General features: G+C 47.3%; 1 protein-coding gene across 2 annotated transcripts in view; it reads left to right on the plus strand.

Annotated features, from left to right (window-relative positions):
* The window catches only part of KCNB1 (potassium voltage-gated channel subfamily B member 1), a 127,413-nt gene that overhangs the window by 76,867 nt on the left and 35,785 nt on the right, over nucleotides 1–14,761 (plus strand). The gene's annotated exons all lie outside the window — the stretch shown is intronic.

Below are 14,761 nucleotides of genomic sequence, written 5' to 3' on the forward strand. Positions count from 1 at the left end.
ACACACAACCCCCACCCAGTGTGACAACCAAAAATGTCTCCAGACATTGCCAAATGTCCCCTGGGGGGTAAAACCACCCCTGATCGAGAATCACTGCTTTTAGGTGGCATCTAATTTACAAAGTTGGTAACCTTCACACTGGTCTCAGCTCAAACACCTCCTGGTCTCTGGCAGGTGACAACCAGGAGCAGGAGAATTCAGCCCAGGAGCTGCCAGTTTGAGACTTCTGTCCCAGAAGGTGAGGCTGACCCTAGAGGTCATCTCATTGTACAGATGGGAAGACTGAAGGAGAAAGACTTGGCCAAGGTCGTACAGCGGGACGGTGGCAGAGCCGGGCCTCGAAACATTCTCAGTTTCCCCACCGGTCTCAGTTTCCCCATCTGTAAAATAATGGGCTGGACCATGTGGTCGGTGGCTGCTTGGCAAACTCTTCTCCCCACAAGACTCAAGTGGTGTTTCCTGCAGGAAGTCTTCCCTCACCTGCCCCCAACTAACGTAGACGTGTTTCTCCCAAGCAGTGGGAGCGTCCCTGTCTCCCTTGCCTCAGCTTTGCATCTGTCTCTCTGCTGCTAGGTGGAGGAAGACTAGGTCTTACTTGCTTTCGCAGACCCTCTCTGTGCTGACCCAGGGCTGATGATCTTTTAGCCTTGCCATAAATTTAAAGTTTATTCATTTTTATTTGCCTATGATATATATATGAAATATACAGCCCTTCACTCATTCAATCAGTGACTAAACACACCAGGCACCGCGCTAGGTGCTGCAGATATAGCAATAAATGCAGCAAACACAATCCCTGCACTGGAGCGCCCAGCTTGGTTGGGAAGATGAGCATTACAGCTAATTCTACAAATAGCCGAAGCTGGTTCGCAGGACCCAGAAAAGGGTGGAAGAGTGAGGTGCCCAGGATGCAAAATTGAAGGAGGAGCTCACTCTCAGGGTGGTGCATGTACACTTTGGTTCTGATAAGTGCTGCAAAGAAAACAAGTGCAGACACTCTGAAAATATAAGTAGAGAGTTGTAGCCTAATCAGGGAGGTAGAAGACAGCCAAGGAAGGCCACCTTGCATGGGTGAGACATATAAACACGTGCACCTTTCAGGGTCACAGTTTTCCACTCCCAAAACCCAAGTCCCCTTTATATATAACAAATATTTTGTTAACTTCTCCCACCACTTTGTACTCTAAAATGAAATTCACAGATAATATACTATACATGTAACTTCAAAAAAATCAATATAATTCCTTAACTTTAGAACGAATAATTACAAGGACGTTTGTATTAAACTTGTATGTGTTTCAGTATGCAAATGCCCAGTCACGACAATGACACCAGAAAACACCATGAGGTTGTCAGATGCTTCCACTATACATAGAAGCACCGTGAGTGTGACCGTGACAAAAACAGAGGTACAGGTGTGCTGGCAGCTCTGCTATCACAAGCGGCACTGACATCAGCTGCGTGACTTTTCCAATACGATGAATAACTCCTGGTAAAGTTCTGAACAGAAGAAAGTCCAGTTCTTCCTTTGCTTTACCAAGCGTTGCCATTTCTGGAAAATTCAGCATAGATTAAAACATTGGCAAAACATATTTGGCGGGTTTATATATAAAATGAAGTTAGAGTCTAAAATTAATTTAAACAAGTTGTTGTTCACCTACCTGAGTATCCAATGGGACACTCAAACATTGAGTAAGACAAGAGAAGGTTATCCATGAGCAGGGCTGTCTCGGGCATTACAGGTCACCTGGTGTCCTCAGCCTCTGCTCACTTCATGCCTGTGGCATCCTCTTCCATCCTTGTGACACCCTCGCACATTTCCAGAGCATGTCCTTATGGGCAGTGCCACCCTGCTGAGAATCACTGGATCCAACCTCCAGCTAACAGTGGCCCCTACTCAGAACATCTTGTTTGTTTGTTTGTTTGTTTGAGACGGAGTCTCACTGTCACTCAGGCTGGAGTGCAGAGGTGCGATCTCGGCGCACTGCAACCTCCACCTCCCTGGTTCAAGCAATTCCCCTACCTCAGCCTCCCAAGTAGCTGGGATTACAGGCGCCCACCACCACACCCAGCTAATTTCTGTATTTTTAGTAGAGACAGGGTTTCAGCATGTTGGCCACACTGGTCTCCAACTCCTGACCTCAGGCAATCCGCCCACCTAGGCCTCCCAAAGTGCTGGGATTACCGGCTGTGAGCCACCGCACCTGCCCACGGATCTTGTTTGTTATCTGTTGATCTTTGCATTCCTAATAGTTTGTTTACTTACACTGTCACGATCAGGGTCCTTTGCACACTACGAGTGGCTTGTCTTTGCCTCCAATTTGTGCACCTCCCTGGTAATTATCCTTGGAAGTAGAGGAGGCAACACAAGCACAGATAAAGATTCCCAAGGCAGCAGCCCCTGGCTGAATCCATAGTGATTGTCTCGGCCACTCCAGCCTGACTCTGTGGACATTAGCCAGCTCCCACGTGTGACTACAGCCAGAAACAGGCAATCTGTGCAGTCTGGAACCCCTGCCGATCGTTCCTTGGAAAACCTGAACCAGAATGAGCTCTTCTACATGCCAGAGAATTTTAGCTAGAACAGAGTTTCACACCTGAGCATCTAATTTATGAGACTTGAGAAGGAAGAGAGACAAAGAAAAATTATTTTATTTTTCTCCTTCACCTGTTGACCTTTCCCTAACCATCCCCTACCCTATCCTCTGCATTAGCTGGTTACCTTCCTGCCTCAAACAGAGAGGCCACATCTGGGATAAAATGCATCATTTCCTGGCTTCTGAGCTTCCAGTTTTCAGGTCCTCACAATATAAGGTAGGGATTTTCAAAAGTAAGTGATAGATATTCATCTTACTGTTTATCATTGGAACCAAACCCATGAGGATATGACTCTACTGTCCATTAATCCTAATCTTCCCCATCACTGGCAAGGTAGGTGTTCTCATTCCCATTACAGATGAGAAAGCAGAGGCTCAGAGAGGGCCGTGACTTGCTCAGCCCCACACTGCCAGTGAGTGGCAGGGTGGGGTTTGTCCCAGATCTGCTGCCACCAGAGCACACCCTTGTCATAGCCACCCCACTGTAAAGCCATTTTCCTTCTCTTAGGGTACAAATAGCTGTTTACCCTATTTTCTATGAACAGATTTCCAAAGATGCCTCCGGGATGTGTGTGATCAAGCCAGTGAATGCAAAAATACAGTGCTTATTACGGAACTTAGCATTATGGAACTTGGTATTAGCTGGCCACCCACCCGCCTGGCTCTAATTAAAGGCCTGTCTGTCTTCTGCTTTAGAAACCATGGCTTTCTGGAGCCTGTAATTTCAGCATTCACGCTGCAGTCCTGGAGCACTGGGAGTGGAAGAATGGACTCCCCACATCTTACTGAGGCTGGTGAGATAGAGACAGATACAATTAGCATGGCCTGCCACTCAGGGACAAGACTAAAGTGAGTTGAAGGAAGCACTCACCTTGGGCACAAAAATCCAAGATCAGGCCAGGCACACTGGCTCATGCCTGTAATCCCAGCACTCTGGGAGGCCGAGGCGGGCGGATCACCTGAGGTCAGGAGTTCGCGATCAGCCTGGCCAACATGGTGAAACCCTGTCTCTACTAAAAATACAGAACAAAAAAACATTAGCTGGGCATAGTGGCACATGCCTGTGATCCCAGCTACTCGGGAGGCTGAGGCAGGAGAATCACTTCAACCTGGGAGGCAGAGGTTGCCTTCCATGAGCCGAGCTAGTGCCACTGCACTCTGGCCTGGGCGACAAAGCAAGACCCTGTCTCAAAAAAAAACAAAACAAAACAAGATCAGTATTAATGTTTTCATTTCCCCTTACACTCCCATATGGCTTAGCACACCACTGTTACTGATCCTGTCTTTATTGAAAATGTAGATATTTTGTTCATCATGGGGGTTTTTACATTAAGTTTCATTTTTTTAAATGTTACATTAAAGTATTATTTATCTTGATTACTGAGTTATTTGGCAATGCCTTAAATTTCACACCTTTAATTTTTTTCACCCTGGACTCAGCCCTGCTGCCATTTCCCAGTTCATGTGACCTTTGTTAAGTCACCTGCCCTCTTTGAACGGCAGTTTTCCCATCTGTAAAATGGAGATATTAATAGTACCTACCTTCTTGAACTGCTGGATCTAAAGTCCCTGGCATACACCAGGCACTCAATAATGGCTGCCATTGTAGGGGAAGAGGGAAAACCCCGGTACTATTAGCATTGGGAACAAGACAAGACTTCACAACACAGGACTGTGCATTGCAAGATGTCTTTTATCCCTGGGTCCCACTCACTGAATGCCAGTATCACCATGATAACCAGAAACATCTGTCCTCCCTAACATTTCCAAAATGCTTCCTAGGGCAAAATGCCACCACCACTGGGCTAGATCACTGTCTTCGAGTCACACAGCCCTGGGCTCAAATTCAGTTTGTCACTTAGCTGTGTGACCTTGGGCAAGTTCCTTAACTTCTCTGAGCCTTTTGTTTTCTTCATTTGTAAAACAATGATAACAATAGAGATGACTTGAGTACTTGGATGTTCAGTTTTGGATAGCTGCTATTATTAGTAGTATTTTGTTTGTATTCAAAGCAATGAGCTCTTCTTGGAGTTGAGCTCTCTTGTGGCAATTTGGGGGGTAGGGAGGGGAAGAGGGGGCCAGTGACCAGAGGGGTTGTAAAGAGAAGACAGGCAGCTCTAGCCTGTAAGCATGTATTGTTTGAACTGAACTGCATTTACATATTTTAATTAGTTACCCACATTAACAAATTGGGAAGAGTTCACCAAAAGAACCCCTAGACTTTCACTTGTTTGTTTCTACTGAGAAATTGGAAAATTAGACCACTCTGGGCCACATCTATTCCCTCTTGGAGCTGGTAGTGGCTGCCCACTTGAGAGGTGGCCCATGCACTCCTTCCTGGAGTTTGATATCCAGTCTGCTTTGGTCATTTGCACTTCCTGCCTAGCCACAGTAGCTGGTTAGGTTTTCTTTTCTTTTTGTTTGAGACAGGCCCTCGTTCTGTCACCAAGGCTGGAATGCAGTGATGCAATCATAGCTCACTGCAGCCTCAATCTCCTGGGTTCAAGCAATCCTCCCCCCTCAGCCTCCTCAGTAATGTTATAAATAAGTTTTCAGTACCACAAAAGAAATAGCACTCAAACATAAATTTAATTTTCTCAGCAAGGCAATTTTACTTCTATAGAAGGGTGCATCTCACAGATGGAACAATGGGGAGAGCACACCAGACAAGGGAGGGAAAGGGATTCTCATCCCAATGCAGCTAGTTCCTGCTGCTGTGTCTTTCCCCTATTGGCTAGGGTTGGACTGCACAGTCTAAGGTAATTCCGATTGGCTATTTTAAAGAGGCAGAGGTACAAGCTGGAGTGGCGGGGCGAGTAATTTGGTGGGAAGGATGGTTACAGAACAGGCGACTTGGGATGATTAAGAACAGAGCAGGTGACCCAGGATGACTAAAAACAGAGCAGGTGACCAAAGATGACTAAGGTCAGAGCAGGTGATAGAGGCTAGGAGGAGATTGTTGACTGAAACTAGGGGCAAGGAGACGTAAAGAATGAGGAACTTAAACTTTAAAATGAAGAACAAAGAACAGGGGAGCTGAACATACTGATACGTTGGTTCTTTGGAGAGGATCTCAGAACTCATTGTACTTAACAATTTACAGGCTGAAACCTTTGAAGAGGAATTTATTATATTCTACAGTAGCTGGGGCTACAGGTGTGTGCCACCACACCCGGCTACGTTTTTAATTTTTAGTAGTGACGGGATCTCACTATGTTCCCCAGGCTGGTCTCAAACTCCTGGGCTCAAGCAGTCCTCCTGCCTTGGCCTCCCAAAGTGCTGGGATTACAGGGATGAGTCACCACTCTGGCCTGGTTGAGTTTTCAGTCCCAAACTGGCAGTAGAGGGGAGGAGAGAGAGCACACTACACAGAAAACCAGAAGAAAGAGTTTTGAAAGTAAGCACAGGATTGGGACTGGGTTGTCAGGAAAGATAAGAAATCTAGTAGGAATTCAGAGTGCCTCAAAAAGTGGGTGAAGGCCAGGTGCGGTGGCTCATGCCTATAATCTCAGCAATCAGGGAGGCCGAGGTAGGAGGATCACTTGAGGTCAGGAGTTTGAGACCAGCCTGGTCAATATGGCGAAACCCCATCTCTACGAAAAATACAAAAAGTAACTGGGCGTGGTGGCTCATGCCTGTAGTCCCAGCTACATGGGGGGCTGAGACAGGAGAATCGCTTGAGCCCAAGAGGTGGAGGTAGCAATAAGCCAAGATCACGCTACTGCACTCCAACCTGGGTGACAGAGCAAGACTCTGTCTCAAAAAAAAAAAAAAAAAAAATGGTTGAGAGAATCAGGTTTTTTGTTTGTTTGTTCAATCTCCCAAGCTTTTTGCAAATTGCTAAGAGCCAGGAAAATGTTAACATCCTGGGGAAGGAGCCTTCAGAGTAGCCACAGCAGGAGCAAAAACCTGGAGGCTGGACTAATTCTTCATTGCCCAAGGTGAACAGGGGAGGGATGGGGAGAGAAGGAAGGAGGGAGTAAGCAAGGTAGGAAAATGCATGGATGGACAGATGGACAGGTGGATGGGTGGGTAGGTGGATGGATGGATGAATAGAAGAAGGAAGGAAATTGATAGATATTAGACAAATAGAAAAATAGAAAGTTGGGTGGATGGAAGGAGGCCTAGTTCTGCCTCTGAGCAGCAATCCATCAATAAGCACTTACAGAGTGCCTACTCTGTGCCCAGCCCTGTGCTAGGCACTGTAACAGAGACAGAAAAATTAAGTCAGGACCCTCCTTGCCAAGGAATTCACTGTCTGGTTGGAAGGCTCAAAGGCTCAGTCTGTTGCCCGAGGCAGCTCATGTAAGAAGTAAAATCCACAGCAGTGCTTCAATTCTGCTCACAAACTGGGCTCCTCCACTCTGGTCTCAGAATTCTGAGGAGAACAGAACGATCCTGGCCTGGCTTCCTGTGGGGCCTGTGAGGGAGGCTCCTGGAATGTTCTGGAGCCCACCCAAAGGGCAGCTCAGCGAAGGCAGGAACCATGTCGGTGTTGTTCACTGCTGCTCCCCAGCATCTAGCAGAGTCCATCCTCATGCCGAAGGCATTCGGTGCCACCTCGTCAATAAATGAATGAGTAGGTGGGTCTCAGTCCCATTGGCTATGGCTGCAAGCAGTTCCTGCCACTTCTGCAACCTCGATTCCCCTGCCCCTACGATGGAACTAACAGTAGTGATCGTGTCCCACTCATGGCGGGGGTGTGGTGAGGTTTAGAAGAGAATGAGACAGGATTTTGAAAGTGCTTTGTAAACTCAGGAGAGGTTTACAAATGGGAAGGAAATGCGACGCTACTAGCAGAAAGAGTAGTAGCAACAGCATCAGTGTAGCAATAATGGCCCCTGTGGTCACTGTGTTAAAAGTAGGATGATGCTGTCATTCCTGGCAGTGGCAGTAGAAGTATTCATGAGAATAGTCGCTGTACTGGTGATGGCAGTGACGGTCATATTAATGGTGGTCATGAGAATAACATTACTGGGGCCAGGCGCGGTGACTCATTCCTGTAATCCCAGCACTTTGGGAGGCTGAGGCAGGCAGATCACCTGAGGTCAGGAGTTCGAGACCAGCCTGGCCAACATGGTGAAACCCTGTCTCTACTAAAAATACAAAAATTATTCTCTGGTTTCTCTTCAGATCATATAAATCTTTTGCCTTTTACTAAAAATACAAAAATTAGCCTGGCATGGTGGTACACTCCTGTAATCCCAGCTACTTGGGAGGCTGAGGCAGAAGAATCGCTTGAACCTGGGAGGCAGAGGTTGCAATGAACCAGGATCGCACCACTGCACTCCAGCCTGGGCAACAGAACAAGACTCCATCTAAAAATAAAAAATAAATAAGAGTAACATTCATTGGTAGCAGGAGAGAAAAGAAGGAACGTTCCAGGAGGAAAACAAGGTTCTGATTGCAGTTATAAGAGACAGAAATCCAATTCAAATTGGCTTAAGCTTGAAAAAAATGGGAGAGGTGATGCAACTACGAAGTTCAGAAGTGGTTTCTGGCTCTGGCCCAGATACACAGGCCCTCGAACAATACCATCAGTGCTTGTCATTGCAACTCAGTCTCTCTCCATCTTTTGTCTCTGCCCTCCTCTACAAGGGCTTCACTCTTAAGCAAGCTCTTTGGGCTCCCGGGCTTCCTATCTCCCAGCTAGTTTCCCTCAAAAGAGAACTCCTGGCCAGGCATGATGGCTCACGCCTGTAATCCCAGCACTTTGGGAGGCCGAGGCAGGCGGATCACAAGGTCAGGAGATCGAGACCATCCTGGCTAACACAGTGAAACCCCGTCTCTACTAAAAATACAAAAAATTAGCTGGGCATGGTGGCACGTGCCTGTAGTCCCAGCTACTCGGGAGGCTGAGTCAGGAGAATCGCTTGAACCCAGGAGGCGGAGGTTGCAGTGAGCCAAGATCATGCCCCGCACTCCAGCCTGAGTGACAGAGCGAGACTCCATCTCAAACAAACAAACAACCAAAAAACAAAAAAACAAAGAGAACTCCTCCTCCCCCATGGTTGCAAAGTTCCAAGATCCACTTTCCTGAAGACATCTTGTGTCACATGCCCATCCCTCAGTCAATCACAAAGGCTGGGAGGGTTGGTCTATGCTGATTGGACCAGGCAGAGCCACATGGCCACTCCTGGAGCTGGAGGTGGCCTCAGAGACATCAGAAGAGGGTGAGAGAGAGGTGCAGGGCAGAGGACCAGTGGGTGGCCTTCAGAGGTAGGACCAGGTAAAGACGCCATGGGTCCCAGGACCTGGTGCTTGGTAATGCTCAACAATTAATGTTTTTAATTGTAAAACATTAATGTGCTGTGAGGATAGGGAACAACCCATAGGTTGTGAAGTAGAGCAGCCCTGGATTCAAATCCCAGCTCTTCTACTTGTTAGCCTTGTGGCCTTGGGCAAGGCACTTGACCTCTCTATGGCTTGGTTTCTTCATCTCTAAAATTGGATGACAATGATCAATTGTTTTGAGTATTAAATGAGTTATTGCATTCAAAGCGCTTAGGAGAGGGCCTGACACATTGTAGGTACTCAGTAAATGTTAGTTATTATGTTCATTATCTATTCAGTGTACTTAATGGTGCCAACTTATATGACTCACTAGGATTAAAATCTCTTCCCTCCACCTGGATGCTCCTTTCCCAGATCTTCATACAACTTGATCCTCCATCTTTGGGTCTCAGCTCAGATGTCACCTCCTCAGAGAAGCCCTCCCTGACTACCATAGTTGATGATGTCCCTACAGTCAGTCTCTATCCCATTAGCCCATTTTCTTGCACCTTGAAGAGATCCTTTTTAATTTACCTATTTCCTCATTTCATGTCTGCTTCTGCCACCCAAATGTCAGTTCCCTGAAGACAGAGTCTGTCTTGATCACTGCTGTGTCCTCAAGATCTGGAAAAGTGTTTGGCACATAGCTTGGCTCCATAAATGTTTGATAAATGAATGCCCCTTTTCTTCCCCGATAGTGTTTCTGTCCGTGTCACCCATCGGGGAGGACACTGGGTTAAAGATGTAGCAATGGGGGAGGGGTGCAGAGATGCATACCCCAAATAGCTGGGGTGGAGCTTCCGGGGGAGACCTAGGTGAGCCTGCCACCCTCTGTCCCCCAAGAAGGGTCTCTTAGATCCCTGTCCCCGGTTGTGTAGAGGGTCTCAGCTCTGGGTGGCCTAAGAGGGCAGGAGCATTCTTCTTGACTTGGGTCATCCTAGCCAAGGTCAGGCTAAAGCCAGCAGGCCTGGGATTACACACCCTTGCACATCCAGCTGCTTAGCCGGATTAGCACAGACACCATGCCCACAGGCCTAGGCCCGAGACAGGGGCCTTGGGAGGGTGAGTCACAGGCCACCTCTCCCTCCTACTCCTCTGGCCTTTCCTACCCTGGAGAAGCCTCAAGACCTACCAGAGACCTGACAGAGTGGCTGTATTTTCTGTGTATATTTTCATTACTGTTTATTGAATGTCTACTGTGTACCAGGCCCTGAACGGGGCACTTTACAGGCTGTCAGTCAGTCCTTCAGTCTGGGAGACTAGGGCTCATTTATTTATTTTTAAAATTCAGTTCCTCAATAGTTATTAAGCACCTACTATGTACCAGACACAGGTCTAGGCATGAGAGATGCTGAAGTTACAAAGATGGTCCCTGCTTTCATGGAGCTTTGAAAGGAAAAGACAGGCAGGGAGTAAATAAATATTTTCATTTTTAAATTTTTAAATTTTTTTTTTTTTTTAGAGATGGAGTCTCGCTCTGTCACTCAAACTGGAGTGCTGTGGAGTGACATGGTTCACTGCAGCCTCGACCTCCTGGGCTCAAGCGATCCTCCCACCTCAGCTCCCCAGGTAGCTGGGACTACAGGTGCACGCCAACTCACCCGGCTAATTTTTGTATTTTTTGTAGAGACAGGGTTTTACCATGTTGCCCAGGCTGGTCTCAAACTCCTGAGCTCAGGCAATCTGCCTATCTCGGCCTCTCAAAGTGCTGGGATTACAGGCATGAGCCATGGTGCCCGGCCATGAATATTTTTTAAATGCCCTTCAGCTCCTCAAGCTAGAGGTGAAGAAGGCAGGAAGGGAAAATGTGGATGGGCAGGTAGAGCTTTCTCGTGCACAGGCCCAGGAAGGATGTTTGTGGCCCATAACCCACGGCTGGTTGTGGGGAGCTTTGCCTTCTATGAGAGAATAGAATATGAACAAGCTTTTACCACAAATGTTTGTTGAATGACTGAATGAATATTCTGCTGTTGCTCAGAAGCCTTCCCAAGCTCCCCATTGTCTGCGGGGTCTGGTCCAGACCCCTCAGCCGATGTTCACAGCGCCCCCATGATCTGGCCCCAGGTGCTCCTCCGATTCCTCTCCATCTCAGGAAACACCACCACTGTCCTCCCAGTTGCTCAGGACAAAAACCTGGGATTCCATCTTGACTCTTCTTTCCCTCGCCCGACACATCTGAGCCATCAGCAGTTTCGTTGAATTCACCTCCGAAATATAACTTGAATTTGTCTTCTGTACTGTGAACAGCCACCGTCTCTTGCCTGGACACCTACCACAGCCTCCTCACTTTGATTCTTGCTTCTATTCCAGTCCCCCTACAGGCTGTTCCTAGGTGCAACTCGAGGATTATTTATTTTATTATTTTATTTTATTTTATTTTATTTTATTATTTTATTTTATTTTATTTATTTTATTCTATTTTATTTTATTTTATTTTATTTTATTTTATTTTATTTTATTTTTTTGAAACAAAGTTTCACTCTTGTTGCCCAGGCTGGAGTGCAATGGTACAATCTCGGCTCACTCTAACCTCTGCCTCCCAGGTTCAAGCGATCCTCATGTCTCAGCCTCCTGAGTAGCTGGGATTACAGGCGCCCACCCCCGTGCGTGGCTAATTTTTGTATTTTTAGTAGAGCGTTTCACCATGTTGGCCAGGCTGGTGTCGAATTCCTGACCTCAGGTAATCTGCCCACTTCAGCCTCCCAAAGTGCTGGGATTACAAGCATGAGCCACTGCGCCTGGCTAGAGCTAGGGGATCTTTAAATCTACGTTAGGCCATGGCCCTGTGGCTCCCAGGATTCTCAGGTTAAAAACATCCTATCAGGTCTTCAAGGCCTGCCTCTCTTCTCTCTTCGACCTCAACTCTCACGCCCTTTGTCTTCCTCCCTAGCACCAGGGACACTGGTCGCCTTTCTCCTCCTCTTCTCGCCAATCTCTTCCCTGCCCCAGGACCCTTGCACTTGCTGTGACTGCTGCCCGGATGGTCTTTCCCCAGATCTTTGCAAGCTGGCTCCTTTGCATTCCTCAGATCCCCACTCACACATCACCTCCTCAGGGAGGCCCTCCAAAGCCACTTGAGCTAAAGTAGTCCCCTATCTCCTGCCCGTCTTTTTTTATCCTATAATTCTGCTTTACTGAAGTGTGGTAGGATGAGCAGCGGGGACTAGGAGGGGCTTCAGAGCAGTCTAGAAGCAGGAGAGACGAGGGGAAAATGCAGCCAGGGGCTCTAAGGAAGCAGCAACATGGCTTCTCTGCAGCCATATACGGATGGATGAGGGGCTGGCCCAGGCAGGGATTCCATCCGCATATTCCTGATTCAAGGCATCTCGTGGACCCAGTTCTTGGCCCAGCATTCCCTAAGGAACCCATGACTGCTTCTCTGGCACTGTTTAATCTTTTCCCTCATCGCTGGCTACACGTCTAATGATTTATTCCTGGGCTCCCAAACCCAGATTCCTGCAGAAGCCAAGCAAGCCTCATAAACAACACGCACAGAGTGCACGTGAGATTTTAGAGTGCAGGACTGGACTTAACACTGTGCAGGGGCAGCCTGGGCTTGCCACGGAGCAGCGTGGACCAAGAATACCCAGAGCTTCAGATTTTTCTTGAGAAGCTCGAATGTGAATTCATAGGGAAAATAAATGTTGGCAACGAATTCACTGTGTGGGCCAAAACTCCCTGCCGGTGGATGAGGGGGGGCCCTCCTGCTGGCAGGGTGGCCTCGGTTCACATGCGTACCCTGGGGTACGCATTTTCCATGCACGATTTCATTGCTGCCTGACAACCACCTGTGCAGGGAGTATTATTCTGAGCCCCATTTTACAGATGAGGAAGCTGAGGCTCAGAGAGATAATGTGATCATCCATGCCAGAGTTCAACCTATATCTAGAACTCATCTGCTTGCCCAAAAGCTGAAGAGGTTCCAAACTCTGTACTGAGTGTCTACCCGTTTTGTCTGACTTCATCTTACGATTCTGCCTGTTTCACACAGGAGACTCAGAGAGGTTAAGTAATGTACCGAAAGTCACCCAGCTGCCAAGGGCCAGGATTGGAACACAGCTTTGTCCAAAGTCAAAGTTTGTAGGCTAACCCCTTACTCTCTATCTAGTTTCAATATGAAGGAGCTTTGAGAAGTCCAAGTGACCACAGAATCCTTGGTGGTACTGAAACAATTATCTGTATAAGATCCTACTAAGCGTAAGCTCCTGAGAAGTGCTAGGACTTCTGGCCCTTCTATGGAAACCCTGTGTTGCAGCCAGGACTCTTAGATGACACTTTTTTGGAGAGAGTGGGATCCTCAGGAATTTTGTTCAAATGCTGACATCTGACCACTGGTTCACTTTATGTGTCAACTACTGGGCTTTGGTTGCTCCTGTCAGACCCCAGTGCAGGCTGGGAGAGTTTGGAGGATTCCAAATGCAATCTAGAATCTGCCCAGAAGCTTGGAGCTCATGGGGGAGTTTCCACCAGTGGGTATACCTCCTCCCATCCTTCTCTCCACCACTCCTTGGTCTATGCAAGAAGGGAACAGGCATTTCTTGAGGACCTGGTAGGTGCCATGCACTTTCTTTGTGATATCTCAGTGTGAATCAGTCCCTTCCTTCCTGTAGATCTTAAAAGTGAGTCATTTTGCCTCTATGAATCTTAGCTCTCTCACCTGTAAAATTAAGATAACAATTTTGTTAAGTCAGATCAGTTTTTATTTGCAAGGGTCAGGAATCCAGCCCAACTGGCCTAATCCAAAAAGAGCATTCATCAGTTCATATTGTTGGAAAATCCAAAGGGATGGCTTCAGGGATGGCTGGATCCAGGTGCTCAAATAATGTCATTAGAAACCTGTCTTTGTGTCTCAGCACAGAGTCCCTCTGCTTTGGCTACACTCCTGGGAAGATTTTTTTCCCCCAGAGAGCCAGAGTTGACCCTCCAGCCCCTTCCGGTTGATATCCTGTCAACTCAACAGCCCCTGATGAAACAGACCACCTCTTTCCCAATACTTTGAGAAAAAGTTCCAGGATGAACCCTGATTGACCAATCTGAGTCATGCCCACACTACTAAAGTAATCCCTGTGGCCAGGGAGATGAATTATCCTAACTGGTAAGCTTGGATCTCACTCTTACCCCCTGAAATGGAGAAAAAGGGTCAACTTCACTTAATACATGATTGTGGAGGAGGAACAATTCCCAAAAAATGATGCTAAACTATCCAAAAACATATCTACCACACTAATACCTACCTCCTGGGTACTTGTGAGGATTAAATGAGATAATATGCTGTGCCTGGCTCCTAGTACATGCTCAGTTACTCCATAGCTAGCCTTGTCAACTCCTTCCTGAACCCCTGACTATCCATCTCTGACCCAGCCTCAGAGTGAGACAGGCATGAATTCAAGTCCTAATCCTGCTGTGTGGCTCTGGGCATGTTATTTAGTGGCTCCAAGCCTCAGATCCATCCTCTGAAAAATGAAAGCGAAAAGAGGAGCTACTTCCTGGGGTGATGGTGAATAAATGCTTTGGTTCCTTACATGTCACAGGTGTGCAGTAAATGGTGGCTTCCCCTCTTGCCAGTTTTCTCTCTCTGTGCACACCTGCCCTAGCCAAACTGGATTCACTAGTATTCCCCACCTCCAACCCTTTGAATATGCAGCTACCTCTGCCTAGAACACCCCTACTCCGATCTCTGCCTGCTGGAATCCATCTCTAGCCCTCAAGCCCCAGCCCAAATGCTTCCTCCTCCAATGGAACCTCACCTTTTTGAGGCTTAGTTTTCACAATTGTGAAGCAGGAATTACAAGAGTATCTACCTCCTGGGGTTGATATAAGGAGTAAATGAGATTGGTGATGCAATGCAGTTGGCGCAGTGCCTGATTTGGTGAGAAATCAATAAATATCAG

The sequence above is a fragment of the Nomascus leucogenys genome, chromosome 13 (assembly GCF_006542625.1).
Source record: "Nomascus leucogenys isolate Asia chromosome 13, Asia_NLE_v1, whole genome shotgun sequence".
NCBI lineage: Eukaryota > Metazoa > Chordata > Mammalia > Primates > Hylobatidae > Nomascus > Nomascus leucogenys.